The sequence below is a fragment of the Ambystoma mexicanum genome, chromosome 11 (assembly GCF_040938575.1).
Source record: "Ambystoma mexicanum isolate Mex_15411 chromosome 11, UKY_AmexF1_1, whole genome shotgun sequence".
NCBI classification, from domain to species: domain Eukaryota; kingdom Metazoa; phylum Chordata; class Amphibia; order Caudata; family Ambystomatidae; genus Ambystoma; species Ambystoma mexicanum.
Window position 1 is genome coordinate 824208413 of NC_090934.1, and position 26681 is coordinate 824235093.

The following is a 26681-nucleotide window of genomic DNA, read 5'->3' on the forward strand; positions in this document are numbered from 1 at the left end:
AGCTTTGTTTCAGAAAACAACTTGCTAGAGGCCCTAGGACAGATTACTGGGACAAAGGAAGAGGGTTTGGGGATTAGCACATCTCCTATGAAAGGTACAGTCACGCCCGAGACAACTCTGAGTGCCTCCTCAAATTCTAAGAAATGCGAACTGGGGTCCTACGCCTTTTATTGCTAGGGGATCTTTGTGTTTCAGACAAATGTGCACGCCTCCCAGAGCCCCTTGCAATGCACTTAGGGAAATGGGGGAAGGTGCTGTGAAGCCCTCTCGCTGACAATGTCTCTCTTGTCTATAATGTATCTATGAGAGAGAGAGAAATAGGCAATGCGAGAGTGAAAAAGTAAAATGGAAATGTGTCTACTGAGACCAGTATAAGGGGAAATCCTCACAATCCAGGACCGACAGTTGATTGGGAGGGCGCTTACAGGTTTCCGACACCAGACCGGTACCTGAACTCACAAACCCAAACTGCAAAGTGATGGGCATTGCCACTAGACTGCCGACCCCCTTTCGGGGCCCCAACATATATCCTTTAGTCACACCTAGAGTTCCCAGGACACTGCAGCATTCAGCGATTACACGAAAATATTGACAGCGCTAGGAGGCCATGCAAATGGCAGAGGTATGCTTTACAAAGCCCACGTAGCGTGCACAAAACAGCACATCAGTCAGGCCCACTTGAAGAGATGGTAAAGAGGAAATACTTCTGCTGCATCCAGTAAAACATAGAGATTGGCCTGCTTTAAAGGTTGACCATGTCCTTCATGGGTGTCTGTCAATATGATACTTCCCTGCTGCAAAGCTTACATTCGAAACGCCAGAACAACTAGTCCCAGAGCACAAAGATGCAGTCAGGTTGAAATAACGAGATACTGAAGAGCAATTTTGTATTTCAGAGTGGGAAAAGCAAATATGCCCCCGACGTGATTTGAACACGCAACCTTCTGATCTGGAGTCAGACGCCCTACCATTGCGCCACGAGGTCCTAGTGGCAGTCCACCTGGTGTGTCTGATGACAGAATAAAGGTAGGAGACGTACATGCACCTGCAGAGCCTCATTGCTTCTTTAAGTAGACTGGCTAGGATAGCTTCCTTCTGTGCATCAGTACACGCTGCAGCCAAACCCTTCCCATGAAGTCTTGATGTTTATGAATTGAATGGCAAGTTTTGAAAAACTAAAGCAAGCGAGAAGAATTGCTTGCAGTTTATTGGATTTTTTGGACGTCAGCAGACGAGACCTGCGAGAGGTAAACAGAAGTTCATAGTTGGTCATGCTGAATTTTTGAGCCAAAATGCATCGTCCCTGGGTGGGCTTGAACCACCAACCTTTCGGTTAACAGCCGAACGCGCTAACCGATTGCGCCACAGAGACTCATGCAGTGCTTACACTGGGGCCTTATTGGTGTGCTGTTTGCTTATGCTCCCCAGGCAACCTGAAAATATTTCTAAAATAGCTCTATTTCCCACAGTAAATCAGGGTATCAAGTACTTCCCTACCTCCCGTAATCCACAAACACAGGGGATTTAGTAGAGGACAGAGCCCATCAACAGTGCACCAAATGCCCTCTGTGTAGGCATAACTTGCTATGAGGAGAAAGCCACAGTTGCGCACTTGTGTTAAAAGGGGACAGTAGGCTGAACCCAGAGAACACGGGAGAAATGACTCAGGTTTACTGAGTGGAACACTCTGTGTCTTTGTGCCAAAAACAGCAGCGTCTTTTCGGTTAACAGCAGAACGCGCTAACCAATTGCGCCACAGAGACTCACTGGCATGTGTGTTCTGCCTTTGGCCTGATTGCATTGCTATTTTTTTCTGATTGGCAGAAAACCTGAACTTTTTTCTGAAAAAGGCATGCCTCTCTTAGCACTGCAGTGCATTAGACTGCTCCCTTGCTTCCCTGAGTCCCCAAATACACAACCACCTTGGGCACAATAGAAGACACATTCCCGCAGATTTAGCAAGAGTGCACCAAGGATTCTATATGTAGGTACCTTGCTGAGAAGCAGGACCTGCAGTTGCATTCTTCTGTTAAAAGAGGGCAGCAGAGTGCACCAAGAGAACTTGGGGGAAGTAGCTTATGTTAACTACTTGCCATGATCTTTATAGATCCCTCTGTTTGACTGGGTGAATTCTAATTTCTGGGGTAGAGTAAGCAATTTTTGGATCTAGATGCTGTGCGCAACAGGAATGCTATATACTGCACTGTACTGCTACTGAAAAGTTACCAATTTTACAGGATGTTCAGGTAAGCTTTGTTTCAGAAAACAACTTGCTAGAGGCCCTAGGACAGATTACTGGGACAAAGGAAGAGGGTTTGGGGATTAGCACATCTCCTATGAAAGGTACAGTCACGCCCGAGACAACTCTGAGTGCCTCCTCAAATTCTAAGAAATGCGAACTGGGGTCCTACGCTTTTTATTGCCAGTGGATCTTTGTGTTTCAGACAAATGTGCACGCCTCCCAGAGCCCCATGCAATGCACTTAGGGAAATGGGGGAAGGTGCTGTGCAACCCTCTCGCTGACAATGTCTCTCTTGTCTATAATGTATCTATGAGAGAGAGAGAAATAGGCAATGCGAGAGTGAAAAAGTAAAATGGAAATGTGTCTACTGAGACCAGTATAAGGGGAAATCCTCACAATCCAGGACCGACAGTTGATTGGGAGGGCGCTTACAGTTTTCTGACACCAGACCGGTACCTGAACTCACAAACCCAAACTACAAAGTGATGGGCATTGCCACTAGACTGCCGACCCCCTTTCGGGGCCCCAGCATATATCCTTTAGTCACACCTAGAGTTCCCAGGACAGTGCAGCATTCAGCGATTACACGAAAATATTGACAGCGCTAGGAGGCCATGCAAATGGCAGAGGTATGCTTTACAAAGCCCACGTAGCGTGCACAAAACAGCACATCAGTCAGGCCCACTTGAAGAGATGGTAAAGAGGAAATACTTCTGCTGCATCCAGTAAAACATAGAGATTGGCCTGCTTTAAAGGTTGACCATGTCCTTCATGGGTGTCTGTCAATATGATACTTCCCTGCTGCAAAGTTTACATTCGAAACGCCAGAACAACTAGGCCCAGAGCACAAAGATGCAGTCAGGTTGAAATAACGAGATACTGAAGAGCAATTTTATATTTCAGAGTGGGAAAAGCAAATATGCCCCCGACGTGATTTGAACACGAAACCTTCGGATCTGGAGTCAGACGTGCTACCATTGCGCCACAAGGTCCTTGTGGCAGTCCACCTGGTGTGTCTGATGACAGAATAAAGGTAGGAGACGTACATGCACCTGCAGAGCTTCATTGCTTCTTTAAGTAGACTGGCTAGGATAGCTTCCTTCTGTGCATCAGTACACGCTGCAGCCAAACCCTTCCCATGAAGTCTTGATGTTTATGAATTGAATGGCAAGTTTTGAAAAACTAAAGCAAGCGAGAAGAATTGCTTGCAGTTTATTGGATTTTTTGGACGTCAGCAGACGAGACCTGCGAGAGGTAAACAGAAGTTCATAGTTGGTCATGCTGAATTTTTGAGCCAAAATGCATCGTCCCTGGGTGGGCTTGAACCACCAACCTTTCGGTTAACAGCCGAACGCGCTAACCGATTGCGCCACAGAGACTCATGCAGTGCTTGCACTGGGGCCTGATTGGTGTGCTGTTTGCTTATGCTCCCCAGGCAACCTGAAAATATTTCTAAAATAGCTCTATTTCCCACAGTAAATCAGGGTATCAAGTACTTCCCTACCTCCCGTAATCCACAAACACAGGGGATTTAGTAGAGGACAGAGCCCATCAACAGTGCACCAAATGCCCTCTGTGTAGGCATAACTTGCTATGAGGAGAAAGCCACAGTTGCGCACTTGTGTTAAAAGGGGACAGTAGGCTGAACCCAGAGAACACGGGAGAAATGACTCAGGTTTACTGAGTGGAACACTCTGTGTCTTTGTGCCAAAAACAGCAGCGTCTTTTCGGTTAACAGCCGAACGCGCTAACCAATTGTGCCACAGAGACTCACTGGCATGTGTGCTCTGCCTTTGGCCTGATTGCATTGCTATTTTTTTCTGATTGGCAGAAAACCTGAACTTTTTTCTGAAAAAGGCATGCCTCTCTTAGCACTGCAGTGCATTAGACTGCTCCCTTGCTTCCCTGAGTCCCCAAATACACAACCACCTTGGGCACAATAGAAGACACATTCCAGCAGATTTAGCAAGAGTGCACCAAGGTTTCTATATGTAGGTACCTTGCTGAGAAGCAAGACCTGCAGTTGCATTCTTCTGTTAAAAGAGGGCAGCAGAGTGCACCAAGAAAACTTGGGGGAAGTAGCTTATGTTAACTACTTGCCATGATCTTTATAGATCCCTCTGTTTGACTGGGTGAATTCTAATTTCTGGGGTAGAGTAAGCAATTTTTGGATCTAGATGCTGTGCGCAACAGGAATGCTATATACTGCACTGTACTGCTACTGAAAAGTTACCAATTTTACAGGATGTTCAGGTAAGCTTTGTTTCAGAAAACAACTTGCTAGAGGCCCTAGGACAGATTACTGGGACAAAGGAAGAGGGATTGGGGATTAGCACATCTCCTATGAAAGGTACAGTCACGCCCGAGACAACTCTGAGTGCCTCCTCAAATTCTAAGAAATGCGAACTGGGGTCCTACGCCTTTTATTGCCAGTGGATCTTTGTGTTTCAGACAAATGTGCACGCCTCCCAGAGCCCCATGCAATGCACTTAGGGAAATGGGGGAAGGTGCTGTGCAACCCTCTCGCTGACAATGTCTCTCTTGTCTATAATGTATCTATGAGAGAGAGAGAAATAGGCAATGCGAGAGTGAAAAAGTAAAATGGAAATGTGTCTACTGAGACCAGTATAAGGGGAAATCCTCACAATCCAGGACCGACAGTTGATTGGGAGGGCGCTTACAGTTTTCTGACACCAGACCGGTACCTGAACTCACAAACCCAAACTACAAAGTGATGGGCATTGCCACTAGACTGCCGACCCCCTTTCGGGGCCCCAGCATATATCCTTTAGTCACACCTAGAGTTCCCAGGACAGTGCAGCATTCAGCGATTACACGAAAATATTGACAGCGCTAGGAGGCCATGCAAATGGCAGAGGTATGCTTTACAAAGCCCACGTAGCGTGCACAAAACAGCACATCAGTCAGGCCCACTTGAAGAGATGGTAAAGAGGAAATACTTCTGCTGCATCCAGTAAAACATAGAGATTGGCCTGCTTTAAAGGTTGACCATGTCCTTCATGGGTGTCTGTCAATATGATACTTCCCTGCTGCAAAGTTTACATTCGAAACGCCAGAACAACTAGGCCCAGAGCACAAAGATGCAGTCAGGTTGAAATAACGAGATACTGAAGAGCAATTTTATATTTCAGAGTGGGAAAAGCAAATATGACCCCGACGTGATTTGAACACGAAACCTTCGGATCTGGAGTCAGACGCGCTACCATTGCGCCACGAGGTCCATGCGGCACTCCACCTGGTGTGTCTGATGACAGAATAAAGGTAGGAGACGTACATGCACCTGCAGAGCCTCATTGCTTCTTTAAGTAGACTGGCTAGGATAGCTTCCTTCTGTGCATCAGTACACGCTGCAGCCAAACCCTTCCCATGAAGTCTTGATGTTTATGAATTGAATGGCAAGTTTTGAAAAACTAAAGCAAGCGAGAAGAATTGCTTGCAGTTTATTGGATTTTTTGGACGTCAGCAGACGAGACCTGCGAGAGGTAAACAGAAGTTCATAGTTGGTCATGCTGAATTTTTGAGCCAAAATGCATCGTCCCTGGGTGGGCTTGAACCACCAACCTTTCGGTTAACAGCCGAACGCGCTAACCGATTGCGCCACAGAGACTCATGCAGTGCTTACACTGGGGCCTGATTGGTGTGCTGTTTGCTTATGCTTCCCAGGCAACCTGAAAATATTTCTAAAATAGCTCTATTTCCCACAGCAAATCAGGGTATCAAGCACTTCCCTACCTCCCCTAATCCACAAACACAGGGGATTTAGTAGAGGACAGAGCCCATCAACAGTGCACCAAATGTCCTCTGTGTAGGCATAACTTGCTATGAGGAGAAAGCCACAGTTGCGCACTTGTGTTAAAAGGGGACAGTAGGCTGAACCCAGAGAACACGGGAGAAATGACTCAGGTTTACTGAGTGGAACACTCTGTGTCTTTGTGCCAAAAACAGCAGCGTCTTTTCGGTTAACAGCCGAACGCGCTAACCAATTGTGCCACAGAGACTCACTGGCATGTGTGTTCTGCCTTTGGCCTGATTGCATTGCTATTTTTTTCTGATTGGCAGAAAACCTGAACTTTTTTCTGAAAAAGGCATGCCTCTCGTAGCACTGCAGTGCATTAGACTGCTCCCTTGCTTCCCTGAGTCCCCAAATACACAACCACCTTGGGCACAATAGAAGACACATTCCAGCAGATTTAGCAAGAGTGCACCAAGGTTTCTATATGTAGGTACCTTGCTGAGAAGCAAGACCTGCAGTTGCATTCTTCTGTTAAAAGAGGGCAGCAGAGTGCACCAAGAGAACTTGGGGGAAGTAGCTTATGTTAACTACTTGCCATGCTCTTTATAGATCCCTCTGTTTGACTGGGTGAATTCTAATTTCTGGGGTAGAGTAAGCAATTTTTGGATCTAGATGCTGTGCGCAACAGGAATGCTATATACTGCACTGTACTGCTACTGAAAAGTTACCAATTTTACAGGATGTTCAGGTAAGCTTTGTTTCAGAAAACAACTTGCTAGAGGCCCTAGGACAGATTACTGGGACAAAGGAAGAGGGTTTGGGGATTAGCACATCTCCTATGAAAGGTACAGTCACGCCCGAGACAACTCTGAGTGCCTCCTCAAATTCTAAGAAATGCGAACTGGGGTCCTACGCCTTTTATTGCTAGGGGATCTTTGTGTTTCAGACAAATGTGCACGCCTCCCAGAGCCCCTTGCAATGCACTTAGGGAAATGGGGGAAGGTGCTGTGAAGCCCTCTCGCTGACAATGTCTCTCTTGTCTATAATGTATCTATGAGAGAGAGAGAAATAGGCAATGCGAGAGTGAAAAAGTAAAATGGAAATGTGTCTACTGAGACCAGTATAAGGGGAAATCCTCACAATCCAGGACCGACAGTTGATTGGGAGGGCGCTTACAGGTTTCCGACACCAGACCGGTACCTGAACTCACAAACCCAAACTGCAAAGTGATGGGCATTGCCACTAGACTGCCGACCCCCTTTCGGGGCCCCAACATATATCCTTTAGTCACACCTAGAGTTCCCAGGACACTGCAGCATTCAGCGATTACACGAAAATATTGACAGCGCTAGGAGGCCATGCAAATGGCAGAGGTATGCTTTACAAAGCCCACGTAGCGTGCACAAAACAGCACATCAGTCAGGCCCACTTGAAGAGATGGTAAAGAGGAAATACTTCTGCTGCATCCAGTAAAACATAGAGATTGGCCTGCTTTAAAGGTTGACCATGTCCTTCATGGGTGTCTGTCAATATGATACTTCCCTGCTGCAAAGCTTACATTCGAAACGCCAGAACAACTAGTCCCAGAGCACAAAGATGCAGTCAGGTTGAAATAACGAGATACTGAAGAGCAATTTTGTATTTCAGAGTGGGAAAAGCAAATATGCCCCCGACGTGATTTGAACACGCAACCTTCTGATCTGGAGTCAGACGCCCTACCATTGCGCCACGAGGTCCTAGTGGCAGTCCACCTGGTGTGTCTGATGACAGAATAAAGGTAGGAGACGTACATGCACCTGCAGAGCCTCATTGCTTCTTTAAGTAGACTGGCTAGGATAGCTTCCTTCTGTGCATCAGTACACGCTGCAGCCAAACCCTTCCCATGAAGTCTTGATGTTTATGAATTGAATGGCAAGTTTTGAAAAACTAAAGCAAGCGAGAAGAATTGCTTGCAGTTTATTGGATTTTTTGGACGTCAGCAGACGAGACCTGCGAGAGGTAAACAGAAGTTCATAGTTGGTCATGCTGAATTTTTGAGCCAAAATGCATCGTCCCTGGGTGGGCTTGAACCACCAACCTTTCGGTTAACAGCCGAACGCGCTAACCGATTGCGCCACAGAGACTCATGCAGTGCTTACACTGGGGCCTTATTGGTGTGCTGTTTGCTTATGCTCCCCAGGCAACCTGAAAATATTTCTAAAATAGCTCTATTTCCCACAGTAAATCAGGGTATCAAGTACTTCCCTACCTCCCGTAATCCACAAACACAGGGGATTTAGTAGAGGACAGAGCCCATCAACAGTGCACCAAATGCCCTCTGTGTAGGCATAACTTGCTATGAGGAGAAAGCCACAGTTGCGCACTTGTGTTAAAAGGGGACAGTAGGCTGAACCCAGAGAACACGGGAGAAATGACTCAGGTTTACTGAGTGGAACACTCTGTGTCTTTGTGCCAAAAACAGCAGCGTCTTTTCGGTTAACAGCAGAACGCGCTAACCAATTGCGCCACAGAGACTCACTGGCATGTGTGTTCTGCCTTTGGCCTGATTGCATTGCTATTTTTTTCTGATTGGCAGAAAACCTGAACTTTTTTCTGAAAAAGGCATGCCTCTCTTAGCACTGCAGTGCATTAGACTGCTCCCTTGCTTCCCTGAGTCCCCAAATACACAACCACCTTGGGCACAATAGAAGACACATTCCCGCAGATTTAGCAAGAGTGCACCAAGGATTCTATATGTAGGTACCTTGCTGAGAAGCAGGACCTGCAGTTGCATTCTTCTGTTAAAAGAGGGCAGCAGAGTGCACCAAGAGAACTTGGGGGAAGTAGCTTATGTTAACTACTTGCCATGATCTTTATAGATCCCTCTGTTTGACTGGGTGAATTCTAATTTCTGGGGTAGAGTAAGCAATTTTTGGATCTAGATGCTGTGCGCAACAGGAATGCTATATACTGCACTGTACTGCTACTGAAAAGTTACCAATTTTACAGGATGTTCAGGTAAGCTTTGTTTCAGAAAACAACTTGCTAGAGGCCCTAGGACAGATTACTGGGACAAAGGAAGAGGGTTTGGGGATTAGCACATCTCCTATGAAAGGTACAGTCACGCCCGAGACAACTCTGAGTGCCTCCTCAAATTCTAAGAAATGCGAACTGGGGTCCTACGCTTTTTATTGCCAGTGGATCTTTGTGTTTCAGACAAATGTGCACGCCTCCCAGAGCCCCATGCAATGCACTTAGGGAAATGGGGGAAGGTGCTGTGCAACCCTCTCGCTGACAATGTCTCTCTTGTCTATAATGTATCTATGAGAGAGAGAGAAATAGGCAATGCGAGAGTGAAAAAGTAAAATGGAAATGTGTCTACTGAGACCAGTATAAGGGGAAATCCTCACAATCCAGGACCGACAGTTGATTGGGAGGGCGCTTACAGTTTTCTGACACCAGACCGGTACCTGAACTCACAAACCCAAACTACAAAGTGATGGGCATTGCCACTAGACTGCCGACCCCCTTTCGGGGCCCCAGCATATATCCTTTAGTCACACCTAGAGTTCCCAGGACAGTGCAGCATTCAGCGATTACACGAAAATATTGACAGCGCTAGGAGGCCATGCAAATGGCAGAGGTATGCTTTACAAAGCCCACGTAGCGTGCACAAAACAGCACATCAGTCAGGCCCACTTGAAGAGATGGTAAAGAGGAAATACTTCTGCTGCATCCAGTAAAACATAGAGATTGGCCTGCTTTAAAGGTTGACCATGTCCTTCATGGGTGTCTGTCAATATGATACTTCCCTGCTGCAAAGTTTACATTCGAAACGCCAGAACAACTAGGCCCAGAGCACAAAGATGCAGTCAGGTTGAAATAACGAGATACTGAAGAGCAATTTTATATTTCAGAGTGGGAAAAGCAAATATGACCCCGACGTGATTTGAACACGAAACCTTCGGATCTGTAGTCAGACGCGCTACCATTGCGCCACGAGGTCCATGTGGCACTCCACCTGGTGTGTCTGATGACAGAATAAAGGTAGGAGACGTACATGCACCTGCAGAGCCTCATTGCTTCTTTAAGTAGACTGGCTAGGATAGCTTCCTTCTGTGCATCAGTACACGCTGCAGCCAAACCCTTCCCATGAAGTCTTGATGTTTATGAATTGAATGGCAAGTTTTGAAAAACTAAAGCAAGAGAGAAGAATTGCTTGCAGTTTATTGGATTTTTTGGACGTCAGCAGACGAGACCTGCGAGAGGTAAACAGAAGTTCATAGTTGGTCATGCTGAATTTTTGAGCCAAAATGCATCGTCCCTGGGTGGGCTTGAACCACCAACCTTTCGGTTAACAGCCGAACGCGCTAACCGATTGCGCCACAGAGAGTCATGCAGTGCTTACACTGGGGCCTGATTGGTGTGCTGTTTGCTTATGCTTCCCAGGCAACCTGAAAATATTTCTAAAATAGCTCTATTTCCCACAGCAAATCAGGGTATCAAGCACTTCCCTACCTCCCCTAATCCACAAACACAGGGGATTTAGTAGAGGACAGAGCCCATCAACAGTGCACCAAATGTCCTCTGTATAGGCATAACTTGCTATGAGGAGAAAGCCACAGTTGCGCCCTTGTGTTAAAAGGGGACAGTAGGCTGAACCCAGAGAACACGGGAGAAATGACTCAGGTTTACTGAGTGGAACACTCTGTGTCTTTGTGCCAAAAACAGCAGCGTCTTTTCGGTTAACAGCCGAACGCGCTAACCAATTGTGCCACAGAGACTCACTGGCATGTGTGTTCTGCCTTTGGCCTGATTGCATTGCTATTTTTTTCTGATTGGCAGAAAACCTGAACTTTTTTCTGAAAAAGGCATGCCTCTCTTAGCACTGCAGTGCATTAGACTGCTCCCTTGCTTCCCTGAGTCCCCAAATACACAACCACCTTGGGCACAATAGAAGACACATTCCAGCAGATTTAGCAAGAGTGCACCAAGGTTTCTATATGTAGGTACCTTGCTGAGAATCAAGACCTGCAGTTGCATTCTTCTGTTAAAAGAGGGCAGCAGAGTGCATCAAGAGAACTTGGGGGAAGTAGCTTATGTTAACTACTTGCCATGATCTTTATAGATCCCTCTGTTTGACTGGGTGAATTCTAATTTCTGGGGTAGAGTAAGCAATTTTTGGATCTAGATGCTGTGCGCAACAGGAATGCTATATACTGCACTGTACTGCTACTGAAAAGTTACCAATTTTACAGGATGTTCAGGTAAGCTTTGTTTCAGAAAACAACTTGCTAGAGGCCCTAGGACAGATTACTGGGACAAAGGAAGAGGGTTTGGGGATTAGCACATCTCCTATGAAAGGTACAGTCACGCCAGAGACAACTCTGAGTGCCTCCTCAAATTCTAAGAAATGCGAACTGGGGTCCTACGCTTTTTATTGCCAGTGGATCTTTGTGTTTCAGACAAATGTGCACGCCTCCCAGAGCCCCTTGCAATGCACTTAGGGAAATGGGGGAAGGTGCTGTGAAGCCCTCTCGCTGACAATGTCTCTCTTGTCTATAATGTATCTATGAGAGAGAGAGAAATAGGCAATGCGAGAGTGAAAAAGTAAAATGGAAATGTGTCTACTGAGACCAGTATAAGGGGAAATCCTCACAATCCAGGACCGACAGTTGATTGGGAGGGCGCTTACAGGTTTCCGACACCAGACCGGTACCTGAACTCACAAACCCAAACTGCAAAGTGATGGGCATTGCCACTAGACTGCCGACCCCCTTTCGGGGCCCCAGTATATATCCTTTAGTCACACCTAGAGTTCCCAGGACAGTGCAGCATTCAGCGATTACACGAAAATATTGACAGCGCTAGGAGGCCATGCAAATGGCAGAGGTATGCTTTACAAAGCCCACGTAGCGTGCACAAAACAGCACATCAGTCAGGCCCACTTGAAGAGATGGTAAAGAGGAAATACTTCTGCTGCATCCAGTAAAACATAGAGATTGGCCTGCTTTAAAGGTTGACCATGTCCTTCATGGGTGTCTGTCAATATGATACTTCCCTGCTGCAAAGTTTACATTCGAAACGCCAGAACAACTAGGCCCAGAGCACAAAGATGCAGTCAGGTTGAAATAACGAGATACTGAAGAGCAATTTTATATTTCAGAGTGGGAAAAGCAAATATGACCCCGACGTGATTTGAACACGAAACCTTCGGATCTGGAGTCAGACGCGCTACCATTGCGCCACGAGGTCCATGCGGCACTCCACCTGGTGTGTCTGATGACAGAATAAAGGTAGGAGACGTACATGCACCTGCAGAGCCTCATTGCTTCTTTAAGTAGACTGGCTAGGATAGCTTCCTTCTGTGCATCAGTACACGCTGCAGCCAAACCCTTCCCATGAAGTCTTGATGTTTATGAATTGAATGGCAAGTTTTGAAAAACTAAAGCAAGCGAGAAGAATTGCTTGCAGTTTATTGGATTTTTTGGACGTCAGCAGACGAGACCTGCGAGAGGTAAACAGAAGTTCATAGTTGGTCATGCTGAATTTTTGAGCCAAAATGCATCGTCCCTGGGTGGGCTTGAACCACCAACCTTTCGGTTAACAGCCGAACGCGCTAACCGATTGCGCCACAGAGACTCATGCAGTGCTTACACTGGGGCCTGATTGGTGTGCTGTTTGCTTATGCTTCCCAGGCAACCTGAAAATATTTCTAAAATAGCTCTATTTCCCACAGCAAATCAGGGTATCAAGCACTTCCCTACCTCCCCTAATCCACAAACACAGGGGATTTAGTAGAGGACAGAGCCCATCAACAGTGCACCAAATGTCCTCTGTGTAGGCATAACTTGCTATGAGGAGAAAGCCACAGTTGCGCACTTGTGTTAAAAGGGGACAGTAGGCTGAACCCAGAGAACACGGGAGAAATGACTCAGGTTTACTGAGTGGAACACTCTGTGTCTTTGTGCCAAAAACAGCAGCGTCTTTTCGGTTAACAGCCGAACGCGCTAACCAATTGTGCCACAGAGACTCACTGGCATGTGTGTTCTGCCTTTGGCCTGATTGCATTGCTATTTTTTTCTGATTGGCAGAAAACCTGAACTTTTTTCTGAAAAAGGCATGCCTCTCGTAGCACTGCAGTGCATTAGACTGCTCCCTTGCTTCCCTGAGTCCCCAAATACACAACCACCTTGGGCACAATAGAAGACACATTCCAGCAGATTTAGCAAGAGTGCACCAAGGTTTCTATATGTAGGTACCTTGCTGAGAAGCAAGACCTGCAGTTGCATTCTTCTGTTAAAAGAGGGCAGCAGAGTGCACCAAGAGAACTTGGGGGAAGTAGCTTATGTTAACTACTTGCCATGCTCTTTATAGATCCCTCTGTTTGACTGGGTGTATTCTAATTTCTGGGGTAGAGTAAGCAATTTTTGGATCTAGATGCTGTGCGCAACAGGAATGCTATATACTGCACTGTACTGCTACTGAAAAGTTACCAATTTTACAGGATGTTCAGGTAAGCTTTGTTTCAGAAAACAACTTGCTAGAGGCCCTAGGACAGATTACTGGGACAAAGGAAGAGGGTTTGGGGATTAGCACATCTCCTATGAAAGGTACAGTCACGCCCGAGACAACTCTGAGTGCCTCCTCAAATTCTAAGAAATGCGAACTGGGGTCCTACGCCTTTTATTGCTAGGGGATCTTTGTGTTTCAGACAAATGTGCACGCCTCCCAGAGCCCCTTGCAATGCACTTAGGGAAATGGGGGAAGGTGCTGTGAAGCCCTCTCGCTGACAATGTCTCTCTTGTCTATAATGTATCTATGAGAGAGAGAGAAATAGGCAATGCGAGAGTGAAAAAGTAAAATGGAAATGTGTCTACTGAGACCAGTATAAGGGGAAATCCTCACAATCCAGGACCGACAGTTGATTGGGAGGGCGCTTACAGGTTTCCGACACCAGACCGGTACCTGAACTCACAAACCCAAACTGCAAAGTGATGGGCATTGCCACTAGACTGCCGACCCCCTTTCGGGGCCCCAACATATATCCTTTAGTCACACCTAGAGTTCCCAGGACACTGCAGCATTCAGCGATTACACGAAAATATTGACAGCGCTAGGAGGCCATGCAAATGGCAGAGGTATGCTTTACAAAGCCCACGTAGCGTGCACAAAACAGCACATCAGTCAGGCCCACTTGAAGAGATGGTAAAGAGGAAATACTTCTGCTGCATCCAGTAAAACATAGAGATTGGCCTGCTTTAAAGGTTGACCATGTCCTTCATGGGTGTCTGTCAATATGATACTTCCCTGCTGCAAAGCTTACATTCGAAACGCCAGAACAACTAGTCCCAGAGCACAAAGATGCAGTCAGGTTGAAATAACGAGATACTGAAGAGCAATTTTGTATTTCAGAGTGGGAAAAGCAAATATGCCCCCGACGTGATTTGAACACGCAACCTTCTGATCTGGAGTCAGACGCCCTACCATTGCGCCACGAGGTCCTAGTGGCAGTCCACCTGGTGTGTCTGATGACAGAATAAAGGTAGGAGACGTACATGCACCTGCAGAGCCTCATTGCTTCTTTAAGTAGACTGGCTAGGATAGCTTCCTTCTGTGCATCAGTACACGCTGCAGCCAAACCCTTCCCATGAAGTCTTGATGTTTATGAATTGAATGGCAAGTTTTGAAAAACTAAAGCAAGCGAGAAGAATTGCTTGCAGTTTATTGGATTTTTTGGACGTCAGCAGACGAGACCTGCGAGAGGTAAACAGAAGTTCATAGTTGGTCATGCTGAATTTTTGAGCCAAAATGCATCGTCCCTGGGTGGGCTTGAACCACCAACCTTTCGGTTAACAGCCGAACGCGCTAACCGATTGCGCCACAGAGACTCATGCAGTGCTTACACTGGGGCCTTATTGGTGTGCTGTTTGCTTATGCTCCCCAGGCAACCTGAAAATATTTCTAAAATAGCTCTATTTCCCACAGTAAATCAGGGTATCAAGTACTTCCCTACCTCCCGTAATCCACAAACACAGGGGATTTAGTAGAGGACAGAGCCCATCAACAGTGCACCAAATGCCCTCTGTGTAGGCATAACTTGCTATGAGGAGAAAGCCACAGTTGCGCACTTGTGTTAAAAGGGGACAGTAGGCTGAACCCAGAGAACACGGGAGAAATGACTCAGGTTTACTGAGTGGAACACTCTGTGTCTTTGTGCCAAAAACAGCAGCGTCTTTTCGGTTAACAGCAGAACGCGCTAACCAATTGCGCCACAGAGACTCACTGGCATGTGTGTTCTGCCTTTGGCCTGATTGCATTGCTATTTTTTTCTGATTGGCAGAAAACCTGAACTTTTTTCTGAAAAAGGCATGCCTCTCTTAGCACTGCAGTGCATTAGACTGCTCCCTTGCTTCCCTGAGTCCCCAAATACACAACCACCTTGGGCACAATAGAAGACACATTCCCGCAGATTTAGCAAGAGTGCACCAAGGATTCTATATGTAGGTACCTTGCTGAGAAGCAGGACCTGCAGTTGCATTCTTCTGTTAAAAGAGGGCAGCAGAGTGCACCAAGAGAACTTGGGGGAAGTAGCTTATGTTAACTACTTGCCATGATCTTTATAGATCCCTCTGTTTGACTGGGTGAATTCTAATTTCTGGGGTAGAGTAAGCAATTTTTGGATCTAGATGCTGTGCGCAACAGGAATGCTATATACTGCACTGTACTGCTACTGAAAAGTTACCAATTTTACAGGATGTTCAGGTAAGCTTTGTTTCAGAAAACAACTTGCTAGAGGCCCTAGGACAGATTACTGGGACAAAGGAAGAGGGTTTGGGGATTAGCACATCTCCTATGAAAGGTACAGTCACGCCCGAGACAACTCTGAGTGCCTCCTCAAATTCTAAGAAATGCGAACTGGGGTCCTACGCTTTTTATTGCCAGTGGATCTTTGTGTTTCAGACAAATGTGCACGCCTCCCAGAGCCCCATGCAATGCACTTAGGGAAATGGGGGAAGGTGCTGTGCAACCCTCTCGCTGACAATGTCTCTCTTGTCTATAATGTATCTATGAGAGAGAGAGAAATAGGCAATGCGAGAGTGAAAAAGTAAAATGGAAATGTGTCTACTGAGACCAGTATAAGGGGAAATCCTCACAATCCAGGACCGACAGTTGATTGGGAGGGCGCTTACAGTTTTCTGACACCAGACCGGTACCTGAACTCACAAACCCAAACTACAAAGTGATGGGCATTGCCACTAGACTGCCGACCCCCTTTCGGGGCCCCAGCATATATCCTTTAGTCACACCTAGAGTTCCCAGGACAGTGCAGCATTCAGCGATTACACGAAAATATTGACAGCGCTAGGAGGCCATGCAAATGGCAGAGGTATGCTTTACAAAGCCCACGTAGCGTGCACAAAACAGCACATCAGTCAGGCCCACTTGAAGAGATGGTAAAGAGGAAATACTTCTGCTGCATCCAGTAAAACATAGAGATTGGCCTGCTTTAAAGGTTGACCATGTCCTTCATGGGTGTCTGTCAATATGATACTTCCCTGCTGCAAAGTTTACATTCGAAACGCCAGAACAACTAGGCCCAGAGCACAAAGATGCAGTCAGGTTGAAATAACGAGATACTGAAGAGCAATTTTATATTTCAGAGTGGGAAAAGCAAATATGACCCCGACGTGATTTGAACACGAAACCTTCGGATCTGTAGTCAGACGCGCTACCATTGCGCCACGAGGTCCATGTGGCACTCCACCTGGTGTGTCTGATGACAGAATAAAGGTAGGAGACGTACATGCACCTGCAGAGCTTCATTGCTTCTTTAAGTAGACTGGCTAGGATAGCTTCCTTCTGTGCATCAGTACACGCTGCAGCCAAACCCTTCCCATGAAGTCTTGATGTTTATGAATTGAATGGCAAGTTTTGAAAAACTAAAGCAAGCGAGAAGAATTGCTTGCAGTTTATTGGATTTTTTGGACGTCAGCAGACGAGACCTGCGAGAGGTAAACAGAAGTTCATAGTTGGTCATGCTGAATTTTTGAGCCAAAATGCATCGTCCCTGGGTGGGCTTGAACCACCAACCTTTCGGTTAACAGCCGAACGCGCTAACCGATTGCGCCACAGAGAGTCATGCAGTGCTTACACTGGGGCCTGATTGGTGTGCTGTTTGCTTATGCTTCCCAGGCAACCTGAAAATATTTCTAAAATAGCTCTATTTCCCACAGCAAATCAGGGTATCAAGCACTTCCCTACCTCCCCTAATCCACAAACACAGGGGATTTAGTAGAGGACAGAGCCCATCAACAGTGCACCAAATGTCCTCTGTATAGGCATAACTTGCTATGAGGAGAAAGCCACAGTTGCGCCCTTGTGTTAAAAGGGGACAGTAGGCTGAACCCAGAGAACACGGGAGAAATGACTCAGGTTTACTGAGTGGAACACTCTGTGTCTTTGTGCCAAAAACAGCAGCGTCTTTTCGGTTAACAGCCGAACGCGCTAACCAATTGTGCCACAGAGACTCACTGGCATGTGTGTTCTGCCTTTGGCCTGATTGCATTGCTATTTTTTTCTGATTGGCAGAAAACCTGAACTTTTTTCTGAAAAAGGCATGCCTCTCTTAGCACTGCAGTGCATTAGACTGCTCCCTTGCTTCCCTGAGTCCCCAAATACACAACCACCTTGGGCACAATAGAAGACACATTCCAGCAGATTTAGCAAGAGTGCACCAAGGTTTCTATATGTAGGTACCTTGCTGAGAATCAAGACCTGCAGTTGCATTCTTCTGTTAAAAGAGGGCAGCAGAGTGCATCAAGAGAACTTGGGGGAAGTAGCTTATGTTAACTACTTGCCATGATCTTTATAGATCCCTCTGTTTGACTGGGTGAATTCTAATTTCTGGGGTAGAGTAAGCAATTTTTGGATCTAGATGCTGTGCGCAACAGGAATGCTATATACTGCACTGTACTGCTACTGAAAAGTTACCAATTTTACAGGATGTTCAGGTAAGCTTTGTTTCAGAAAACAACTTGCTAGAGGCCCTAGGACAGATTACTGGGACAAAGGAAGAGGGTTTGGGGATTAGCACATCTCCTATGAAAGGTACAGTCACGCCAGAGACAACTCTGAGTGCCTCCTCAAATTCTAAGAAATGCGAACTGGGGTCCTACGCTTTTTATTGCCAGTGGATCTTTGTGTTTCAGACAAATGTGCACGCCTCCCAGAGCCCCTTGCAATGCACTTAGGGAAATGGGGGAAGGTGCTGTGAAGCCCTCTCGCTGACAATGTCTCTCTTGTCTATAATGTATCTATGAGAGAGAGAGAAATAGGCAATGCGAGAGTGAAAAAGTAAAATGGAAATGTGTCTACTGAGACCAGTATAAGGGGAAATCCTCACAATCCAGGACCGACAGTTGATTGGGAGGGCGCTTACAGGTTTCCGACACCAGACCGGTACCTGAACTCACAAACCCAAACTGCAAAGTGATGGGCATTGCCACTAGACTGCCGACCCCCTTTCGGGGCCCCAGTATATATCCTTTAGTCACACCTAGAGTTCCCAGGACAGTGCAGCATTCAGCGATTACACGAAAATATTGACAGCGCTAGGAGGCCATGCAAATGGCAGAGGTATGCTTTACAAAGCCCACGTAGCGTGCACAAAACAGCACATCAGTCAGGCCCACTTGAAGAGATGGTAAAGAGGAAATACTTCTGCTGCATCCAGTAAAACATAGAGATTGGCCTGCTTTAAAGGTTGACCATGTCCTTCATGGGTGTCTGTCAATATGATACTTCCCTGCTGCAAAGTTTACATTCGAAACGCCAGAACAACTAGGCCCAGAGCACAAAGATGCAGTCAGGTTGAAATAACGAGATACTGAAGAGCAATTTTATATTTCAGAGTGGGAAAAGCAAATATGACCCCGACGTGATTTGAACACGAAACCTTCGGATCTGGAGTCAGACGCGCTACCATTGCGCCACGAGGTCCATGCGGCACTCCACCTGGTGTGTCTGATGACAGAATAAAGGTAGGAGACGTACATGCACCTGCAGAGCCTCATTGCTTCTTTAAGTAGACTGGCTAGGATAGCTTCCTTCTGTGCATCAGTACACGCTGCAGCCAAACCCTTCCCATGAAGTCTTGATGTTTATGAATTGAATGGCAAGTTTTGAAAAACTAAAGCAAGCGAGAAGAATTGCTTGCAGTTTATTGGATTTTTTGGACGTCAGCAGACGAGACCTGCGAGAGGTAAACAGAAGTTCATAGTTGGTCATGCTGAATTTTTGAGCCAAAATGCATCGTCCCTGGGTGGGCTTGAACCACCAACCTTTCGGTTAACAGCCGAACGCGCTAACCGATTGCGCCACAGAGACTCATGCAGTGCTTACACTGGGGCCTGATTGGTGTGCTGTTTGCTTATGCTTCCCAGGCAACCTGAAAATATTTCTAAAATAGCTCTATTTCCCACAGCAAATCAGGGTATCAAGCACTTCCCTACCTCCCCTAATCCACAAACACAGGGGATTTAGTAGAGGACAGAGCCCATCAACAGTGCACCAAATGTCCTCTGTGTAGGCATAACTTGCTATGAGGAGAAAGCCACAGTTGCGCACTTGTGTTAAAAGGGGACAGTAGGCTGAACCCAGAGAACACGGGAGAAATGACTCAGGTTTACTGAGTGGAACACTCTGTGTCTTTGTGCCAAAAACAGCAGCGTCTTTTCGGTTAACAGCCGAACGCGCTAACCAATTGTGCCACAGAGACTCACTGGCATGTGTGTTCTGCCTTTGGCCTGATTGCATTGCTATTTTTTTCTGATTGGCAGAAAACCTGAACTTTTTTCTGAAAAAGGCATGCCTCTCGTAGCACTGCAGTGCATTAGACTGCTCCCTTGCTTCCCTGAGTCCCCAAATACACAACCACCTTGGGCACAATAGAAGACACATTCCAGCAGATTTAGCAAGAGTGCACCAAGGTTTCTATATGTAGGTACCTTGCTGAGAAGCAAGACCTGCAGTTGCATTCTTCTGTTAAAAGAGGGCAGCAGAGTGCACCAAGAGAACTTGGGGGAAGTAGCTTATGTTAACTACTTGCCATGCTCTTTATAGATCCCTCTGTTTGACTGGGTGAATTCTAATTTCTGGGGTAGAGTAAGCAATTTTTGGATCTAGATGCTGTGCGCAACAGGAATGCTATATACTGCACTGTACTGCTACTGAAAAGTTACCAATTTTACAGGATGTTCAGGTAAGCTTTGTTTCAGAAAACAACTTGCTAGAGGCCCTAGGACAGATTACTGGGACAAAGGAAGAGGGTTTGGGGATTAGCACATCTCCTATGAAAGGTACAGTCACGCCCGAGACAACTCTGAGTGCCTCCTCAAATTCTAAGAAATGCGAACTGGGGTCCTACGCCTTTTATTGCTAGGGGATCTTTGTGTTTCAGACAAATGTGCACGCCTCCCAGAGCCCCTTGCAATGCACTTAGGGAAATGGGGGAAGGTGCTGTGAAGCCCTCTCGCTGACAATGTCTCTCTTGTCTATAATGTATCTATGAGAGAGAGAGAAATAGGCAATGCGAGAGTGAAAAAGTAAAATGGAAATGTGTCTACTGAGACCAGTATAAGGGGAAATCCTCACAATCCAGGACCGACAGTTGATTGGGAGGGCGCTTACAGGTTTCCGACACCAGACCGGTACCTGAACTCACAAACCCAAACTGCAAAGTGATGGGCATTGCCACTAGACTGCCGACCCCCTTTCGGGGCCCCAACATATATCCTTTAGTCACACCTAGAGTTCCCAGGACACTGCAGCATTCAGCGATTACACGAAAATATTGACAGCGCTAGGAGGCCATGCAAATGGCAGAGGTATGCTTTACAAAGCCCACGTAGCGTGCACAAAACAGCACATCAGTCAGGCCCACTTGAAGAGATGGTAAAGAGGAAATACTTCTGCTGCATCCAGTAAAACATAGAGATTGGCCTGCTTTAAAGGTTGACCATGTCCTTCATGGGTGTCTGTCAATATGATACTTCCCTGCTGCAAAGCTTACATTCGAAACGCCAGAACAACTAGTCCCAGAGCACAAAGATGCAGTCAGGTTGAAATAACGAGATACTGAAGAGCAATTTTGTATTTCAGAGTGGGAAAAGCAAATATGCCCCCGACGTGATTTGAACACGCAACCTTCTGATCTGGAGTCAGACGCCCTACCATTGCGCCACGAGGTCCTAGTGGCAGTCCACCTGGTGTGTCTGATGACAGAATAAAGGTAGGAGACGTACATGCACCTGCAGAGCCTCATTGCTTCTTTAAGTAGACTGGCTAGGATAGCTTCCTTCTGTGCATCAGTACACGCTGCAGCCAAACCCTTCCCATGAAGTCTTGATGTTTATGAATTGAATGGCAAGTTTTGAAAAACTAAAGCAAGCGAGAAGAATTGCTTGCAGTTTATTGGATTTTTTGGACGTCAGCAGACGAGACCTGCGAGAGGTAAACAGAAGTTCATAGTTGGTCATGCTGAATTTTTGAGCCAAAATGCATCGTCCCTGGGTGGGCTTGAACCACCAACCTTTCGGTTAACAGCCGAACGCGCTAACCGATTGCGCCACAGAGACTCATGCAGTGCTTGCACTGGGGCCTGATTGGTGTGCTGTTTGCTTATGCTCCCCAGGCAACCTGAAAATATTTCTAAAATAGCTCTATTTCCCACAGTAAATCAGGGTATCAAGTACTTCCCTACCTCCCGTAATCCACAAACACAGGGGATTTAGTAGAGGACAGAGCCCATCAACAGTGCACCAAATGCCCTCTGTGTAGGCATAACTTGCTATGAGGAGAAAGCCACAGTTGCGCACTTGTGTTAAAAGGGGACAGTAGGCTGAACCCAGAGAACACGGGAGAAATGACTCAGGTTTACTGAGTGGAACACTCTGTGTCTTTGTGCCAAAAACAGCAGCGTCTTTTCGGTTAACAGCAGAACGCGCTAACCAATTGCGCCACAGAGACTCACTGGCATGTGTGTTCTGCCTTTGGCCTGATTGCATTGCTATTTTTTTCTGATTGGCAGAAAACCTGAACTTTTTTCTGAAAAAGGCATGCCTCTCTTAGCACTGCAGTGCATTAGACTGCTCCCTTGCTTCCCTGAGTCCCCAAATACACAACCACCTTGGGCACAATAGAAGACACATTCCCGCAGATTTAGCAAGAGTGCACCAAGGATTCTATATGTAGGTACCTTGCTGAGAAGCAGGACCTGCAGTTGCATTCTTCTGTTAAAAGAGGGCAGCAGAGTGCACCAAGAGAACTTGGGGGAAGTAGCTTATGTTAACTACTTGCCATGATCTTTATAGATCCCTCTGTTTGACTGGGTGAATTCTAATTTCTGGGGTAGAGTAAGCAATTTTTGGATCTAGATGCTGTGCGCAACAGGAATGCTATATACTGCACTGTACTGCTACTGAAAAGTTACCAATTTTACAGGATGTTCAGGTAAGCTTTGTTTCAGAAAACAACTTGCTAGAGGCCCTAGGACAGATTACTGGGACAAAGGAAGAGGGTTTGGGGATTAGCACATCTCCTATGAAAGGTACAGTCACGCCCGAGACAACTCTGAGTGCCTCCTCAAATTCTAAGAAATGCGAACTGGGGTCCTACGCTTTTTATTGCCAGTGGATCTTTGTGTTTCAGACAAATGTGCACGCCTCCCAGAGCCCCATGCAATGCACTTAGGGAAATGGGGGAAGGTGCTGTGCAACCCTCTCGCTGACAATGTCTCTCTTGTCTATAATGTATCTATGAGAGAGAGAGAAATAGGCAATGCGAGAGTGAAAAAGTAAAATGGAAATGTGTCTACTGAGACCAGTATAAGGGGAAATCCTCACAATCCAGGACCGACAGTTGATTGGGAGGGCGCTTACAGTTTTCTGACACCAGACCGGTACCTGAACTCACAAACCCAAACTACAAAGTGATGGGCATTGCCACTAGACTGCCGACCCCCTTTCGGGGCCCCAGCATATATCCTTTAGTCACACCTAGAGTTCCCAGGACAGTGCAGCATTCAGCGATTACACGAAAATATTGACAGCGCTAGGAGGCCATGCAAATGGCAGAGGTATGCTTTACAAAGCCCACATAGCGTGCACAAAACAGCACATCAGTCAGGCCCACTTGAAGAGATGGTAAAGAGGAAATACTTCTGCTGCATCCAGTAAAACATAGAGATTGGCCTGCTTTAAAGGTTGACCATGTCCTTCATGGGTGTCTGTCAATATGATACTTCCCTGCTGCAAAGTTTACATTCGAAACGCCAGAACAACTAGGCCCAGAGCACAAAGATGCAGTCAGGTTGAAATAACGAGATACTGAAGAGCAATTTTATATTTCAGAGTGGGAAAAGCAAATATGACCCCGACGTGATTTGAACACGAAACCTTCGGATCTGGAGTCAGACGCGCTACCATTGCGCCACGAGGTCCATGCGGCACTCCACCTGGTGTGTCTGATGACAGAATAAAGGTAGGAGACGTACATGCACCTGTAGAGCCTCATTGCTTCTTTAAGTAGACTGGCTAGGATAGCTTCCTTCTGTGCATCAGTACACGCTGAAGCCAAACCCTTCCCATGAAGTCTTGATGTTTATGAATTGAATGGCAAGTTTTGAAAAACTAAAGCAAGCGAGAAGAATTGCTTGCAGTTTATTGGATTTTTTGGACGTCAGCAGACGAGACCTGCGAGAGGTAAACAGAAGTTCATAGTTGGTCATGCTGAATTTTTGAGCCAAAATGCATCGTCCCTGGGTGGGCTTGAACCACCAACCTTTCGGTTAACAGCCGAACTCGCTAACCGATTGCGCCACAGAGACTCATGCAGTGCTTACACTGGGGCCTTATTGGTGTGCTGTTTGCTTATGCTTCCCAGGCAACCTGAAAATATTTCTAAAATAGCTCTATTTCCCACAGCAAATCAGGGTATCAAGCACTTCCCTACCTCCCCTAATCCACAAACACAGGGGATTTAGTAGAGGACAGAGCCCATCAACAGTGCACCAAATGTCCACTGTCTAGGCATAACTTTTTATGAGGAGAAAGCCACAGTTGCGCACTTGTGTTAAAAGGGGACAGTAGGCTGAACCCAGAGAACACGGGAGAAATGACTCAGGTTTACTGAGTGGAACACTCTGTGTCTTTGTGCCAAAAACAGCAGCGTCTTTTCGGTTAACAGCCGAACGCGCTAACCAATTGTGCCACAGAGACTCACTGGCATGTGTGTTCTGCCTTTGGCCTGATTGCATTGCTATTTTTTTCTGATTGGCAGAAAACCTGAACTTTTTTCTGAAAAAGGCATGCCTCTCGTAGCACTGCAGTGCATTAGACTGCTCCCTTGCTTCCCTGAGTCCCCAAATACACAACCACCTTGGGCACAATAGAAGACACATTCCAGCAGATTTAGCAAGAGTGCACCAAGGTTTCTATATGTAGGTACCTTGCAGAGAAGCAAGACCTGCAGTTGCATTCTTCTGTTAAAAGAGGGCAGCAGAGTGCACCAAGAGAACTTGGGGGAAGTAGCTTATGTTAACTACTTGCCATGCTCTTTATAGATCCCTCTGTTTGACTGGGTGAATTCTAATTTCTGGGGTAGAGTAAGCAATTTTTGGATCTAGATGCTGTGCGCAACAGGAATGCTATATACTGCACTGTACTGCTACTGAAAAGTTACCAATTTTACAGGATGTTCAGGTAAGCTTTGTTTCAGAAAAGAACTTGCTAGAGGCCCTAGGACAGATTACTGGGACAAAGGAAGAGGGTTTGGGGATTAGCACATCTCCTATGAAAGGTACAGTCACGCCCGAGACAACTCTGAGTGCCTCCTCAAATTCTAAGAAATGCGAACTGGGGTCCTACGCCTTTTATTGCCAGTGGATCTTTGTGTTTCAGACAAATATGCACGCCTCCCAGAGCCCCTTGCAATGCACTTAGGGAAAGGGGGGAAGGTGCTGTGAAGCCCTCTCGCTGACAATGTCTCTCTTGTCTATAATGTAACTATGAGAGAGAGAGAAATAGGCAATGCGAGAGTGAAAAAGTAAAATGGAAATGTGTCTACTGAGACCAGTATAAGGGGAAATCCTCACAATCCAGGACCGACAGTTTATTGGGAGGGCGCTTACAGGTTTCCGACACCAGACCGGTACCTGAACTCACAAACCCAAACTGCAAAGTGATGGGCATTGCCACTAGACTGCCGACCCCCTTTCGGGGCCCCAGCATATATCCTTTAGTCACACCTAGAGTTCCCAGGACAGTGCAGCATTCAGCGATTACACGAAAATATTGACAGCGCTAGGAGGCCATGCAAATGGCAGAGGTATGCTTTACAAAGCCCACGTAGCGTGCACAAAACAGCACATCAGTCAGGCCCACTTGAAGAGATGGTAAAGAGGAAATACTTCTGCTGCATCCAGTAAAACATAGAGATTGGCCTGCTTTAAAGGTTGACCATGTCCTTCATGGGTGTCTGTCAATATGATACTTCCCTGCTGCAAAGTTTACATTCGAAACGCCAGAACAACTAGGCCCAGAGCACAAAGATGCAGTCAGGTTGAAATAACGAGATACTGAAGAGCAATTTTATATTTCAGAGTGGGAAAAGCAAATATGACCCCGACGTGATTTGAACACGAAACCTTCTGATCTGGAGTCAGACGCGCTACCATTGCGCCACGAGGTCCTTGTGGCAATCCACATAGTGTGTCCGATGACAGAATAAAGGTAGGAGACGTACATTGACCTGCAGAGCCTCATTGCTTCTTTAAGTAGACTGGCTAGGATAGCTTCCTTCTGTGCATCAGTACACGCTGCAGCCAAACCCTTCCCATGAAGTCTTGATGTTTATGAATTGAATGGCAAGTTTTGAAAAACTAAAGCAAGCAAGAAGAATTGCTTGCAGTTTATTGGATTTTTTGGACGTCAGCAGACGAGACCTGCGAGAGGTAAACAGAAGTCCATAGTTGGTCACGCTTAATTTTTGAGCCAAAATGCACCGTCCCTGGGTGGGTTTAAACCATCAACCTTTCGGTTAACAGCCGAACGCGCTAACCGATTGCGCCACATAGACTCATGCAGTTCTTACACAGGGGCCTGATTGGTGTGCTGTTTGCTTATGCTTCCCAGGCAACCTGAAAATATTTCTAAAAAGCTCTATTTCCCACAGCAAATCAGGGTATCAAGCACTTCCCTACCTCCCCTAATCCACAAACACAGGGGATTTAGTAGAGGACAGAGCCCATCAACAGTGCACCAAATGTCCTCTGTATATAGAGATCCTCTCTGTGCCCAGGCCCAACCGTGCGGGGGGAGGTGTAGCCCTTATCTTCCCTGAGTGGATTCCTGCCACTGTTACTCCCATGCAGACCTACTCCTCTTTTGAATGTCTTGTCTGCCGACTCTCTCTCTCTCCTAGCTATTCCCTTACCGTGGCTACTATCTATCGGCCACCTGGTCAAATTTCCTCCTTCCTCTCCGAGTGGGCGGACCTCTCCTCCTCACTCCTGTCCTCAACCACTCAACTCCTCTTTCTTGGAGACTTCAACATCCACCTGGATGCCTCCTGTCCCCCCTCTGGACTCTTTCGCAACCTCTGCGACTCTCTCTCACTCTCTATTCTCCCGTCTGGGCCGACTCATTC

The 26681-nt window shown here is 46.5% G+C and overlaps 16 non-coding genes across 16 annotated transcripts; all 16 read right to left on the reverse strand.

The window, feature by feature from the left end:
- Positions 1-913: 913 nt before the first annotated feature.
- Positions 914-985, reverse strand: TRNAW-CCA (transfer RNA tryptophan (anticodon CCA)). Its single transcript has one exon. It is a non-coding gene; the product is annotated as a tRNA-Trp (tRNA).
- A 313-nt stretch (positions 986-1298) lies between these two features.
- TRNAN-GUU (transfer RNA asparagine (anticodon GUU)) lies at positions 1299-1372 on the reverse strand. Its single transcript has one exon. It is a non-coding gene; the product is annotated as a tRNA-Asn (tRNA).
- A 2175-nt stretch (positions 1373-3547) lies between these two features.
- Positions 3548-3621, reverse strand: TRNAN-GUU (transfer RNA asparagine (anticodon GUU)). The gene has a single exon. It is a non-coding gene; the product is annotated as a tRNA-Asn (tRNA).
- Positions 3622-5796: 2175 nt separating this feature from the next.
- On the reverse strand, positions 5797-5870 carry TRNAN-GUU (transfer RNA asparagine (anticodon GUU)). The gene has a single exon. It is a non-coding gene; the product is annotated as a tRNA-Asn (tRNA).
- A 1790-nt stretch (positions 5871-7660) lies between these two features.
- On the reverse strand, positions 7661-7732 carry TRNAW-CCA (transfer RNA tryptophan (anticodon CCA)). Its single transcript has one exon. It is a non-coding gene; the product is annotated as a tRNA-Trp (tRNA).
- Positions 7733-8045: 313 nt separating this feature from the next.
- Positions 8046-8119, reverse strand: TRNAN-GUU (transfer RNA asparagine (anticodon GUU)). Its single transcript has one exon. It is a non-coding gene; the product is annotated as a tRNA-Asn (tRNA).
- Positions 8120-9909: 1790 nt separating this feature from the next.
- TRNAC-ACA (transfer RNA cysteine (anticodon ACA)) lies at positions 9910-9981 on the reverse strand. Its single transcript has one exon. It is a non-coding gene; the product is annotated as a tRNA-Cys (tRNA).
- Positions 9982-12543: 2562 nt separating this feature from the next.
- TRNAN-GUU (transfer RNA asparagine (anticodon GUU)) lies at positions 12544-12617 on the reverse strand. Its single transcript has one exon. It is a non-coding gene; the product is annotated as a tRNA-Asn (tRNA).
- Positions 12618-14407: 1790 nt separating this feature from the next.
- On the reverse strand, positions 14408-14479 carry TRNAW-CCA (transfer RNA tryptophan (anticodon CCA)). Its single transcript has one exon. It is a non-coding gene; the product is annotated as a tRNA-Trp (tRNA).
- A 313-nt stretch (positions 14480-14792) lies between these two features.
- On the reverse strand, positions 14793-14866 carry TRNAN-GUU (transfer RNA asparagine (anticodon GUU)). Its single transcript has one exon. It is a non-coding gene; the product is annotated as a tRNA-Asn (tRNA).
- Positions 14867-16656: 1790 nt separating this feature from the next.
- TRNAC-ACA (transfer RNA cysteine (anticodon ACA)) lies at positions 16657-16728 on the reverse strand. The gene has a single exon. It is a non-coding gene; the product is annotated as a tRNA-Cys (tRNA).
- A 2562-nt stretch (positions 16729-19290) lies between these two features.
- On the reverse strand, positions 19291-19364 carry TRNAN-GUU (transfer RNA asparagine (anticodon GUU)). The gene has a single exon. It is a non-coding gene; the product is annotated as a tRNA-Asn (tRNA).
- A 1790-nt stretch (positions 19365-21154) lies between these two features.
- TRNAW-CCA (transfer RNA tryptophan (anticodon CCA)) lies at positions 21155-21226 on the reverse strand. Its single transcript has one exon. It is a non-coding gene; the product is annotated as a tRNA-Trp (tRNA).
- A 313-nt stretch (positions 21227-21539) lies between these two features.
- On the reverse strand, positions 21540-21613 carry TRNAN-GUU (transfer RNA asparagine (anticodon GUU)). The gene has a single exon. It is a non-coding gene; the product is annotated as a tRNA-Asn (tRNA).
- Positions 21614-23788: 2175 nt separating this feature from the next.
- Positions 23789-23862, reverse strand: TRNAN-GUU (transfer RNA asparagine (anticodon GUU)). The gene has a single exon. It is a non-coding gene; the product is annotated as a tRNA-Asn (tRNA).
- Positions 23863-25652: 1790 nt separating this feature from the next.
- Positions 25653-25724, reverse strand: TRNAW-CCA (transfer RNA tryptophan (anticodon CCA)). The gene has a single exon. It is a non-coding gene; the product is annotated as a tRNA-Trp (tRNA).
- Between the last annotated feature and the right edge of the window lie 957 nt (positions 25725-26681).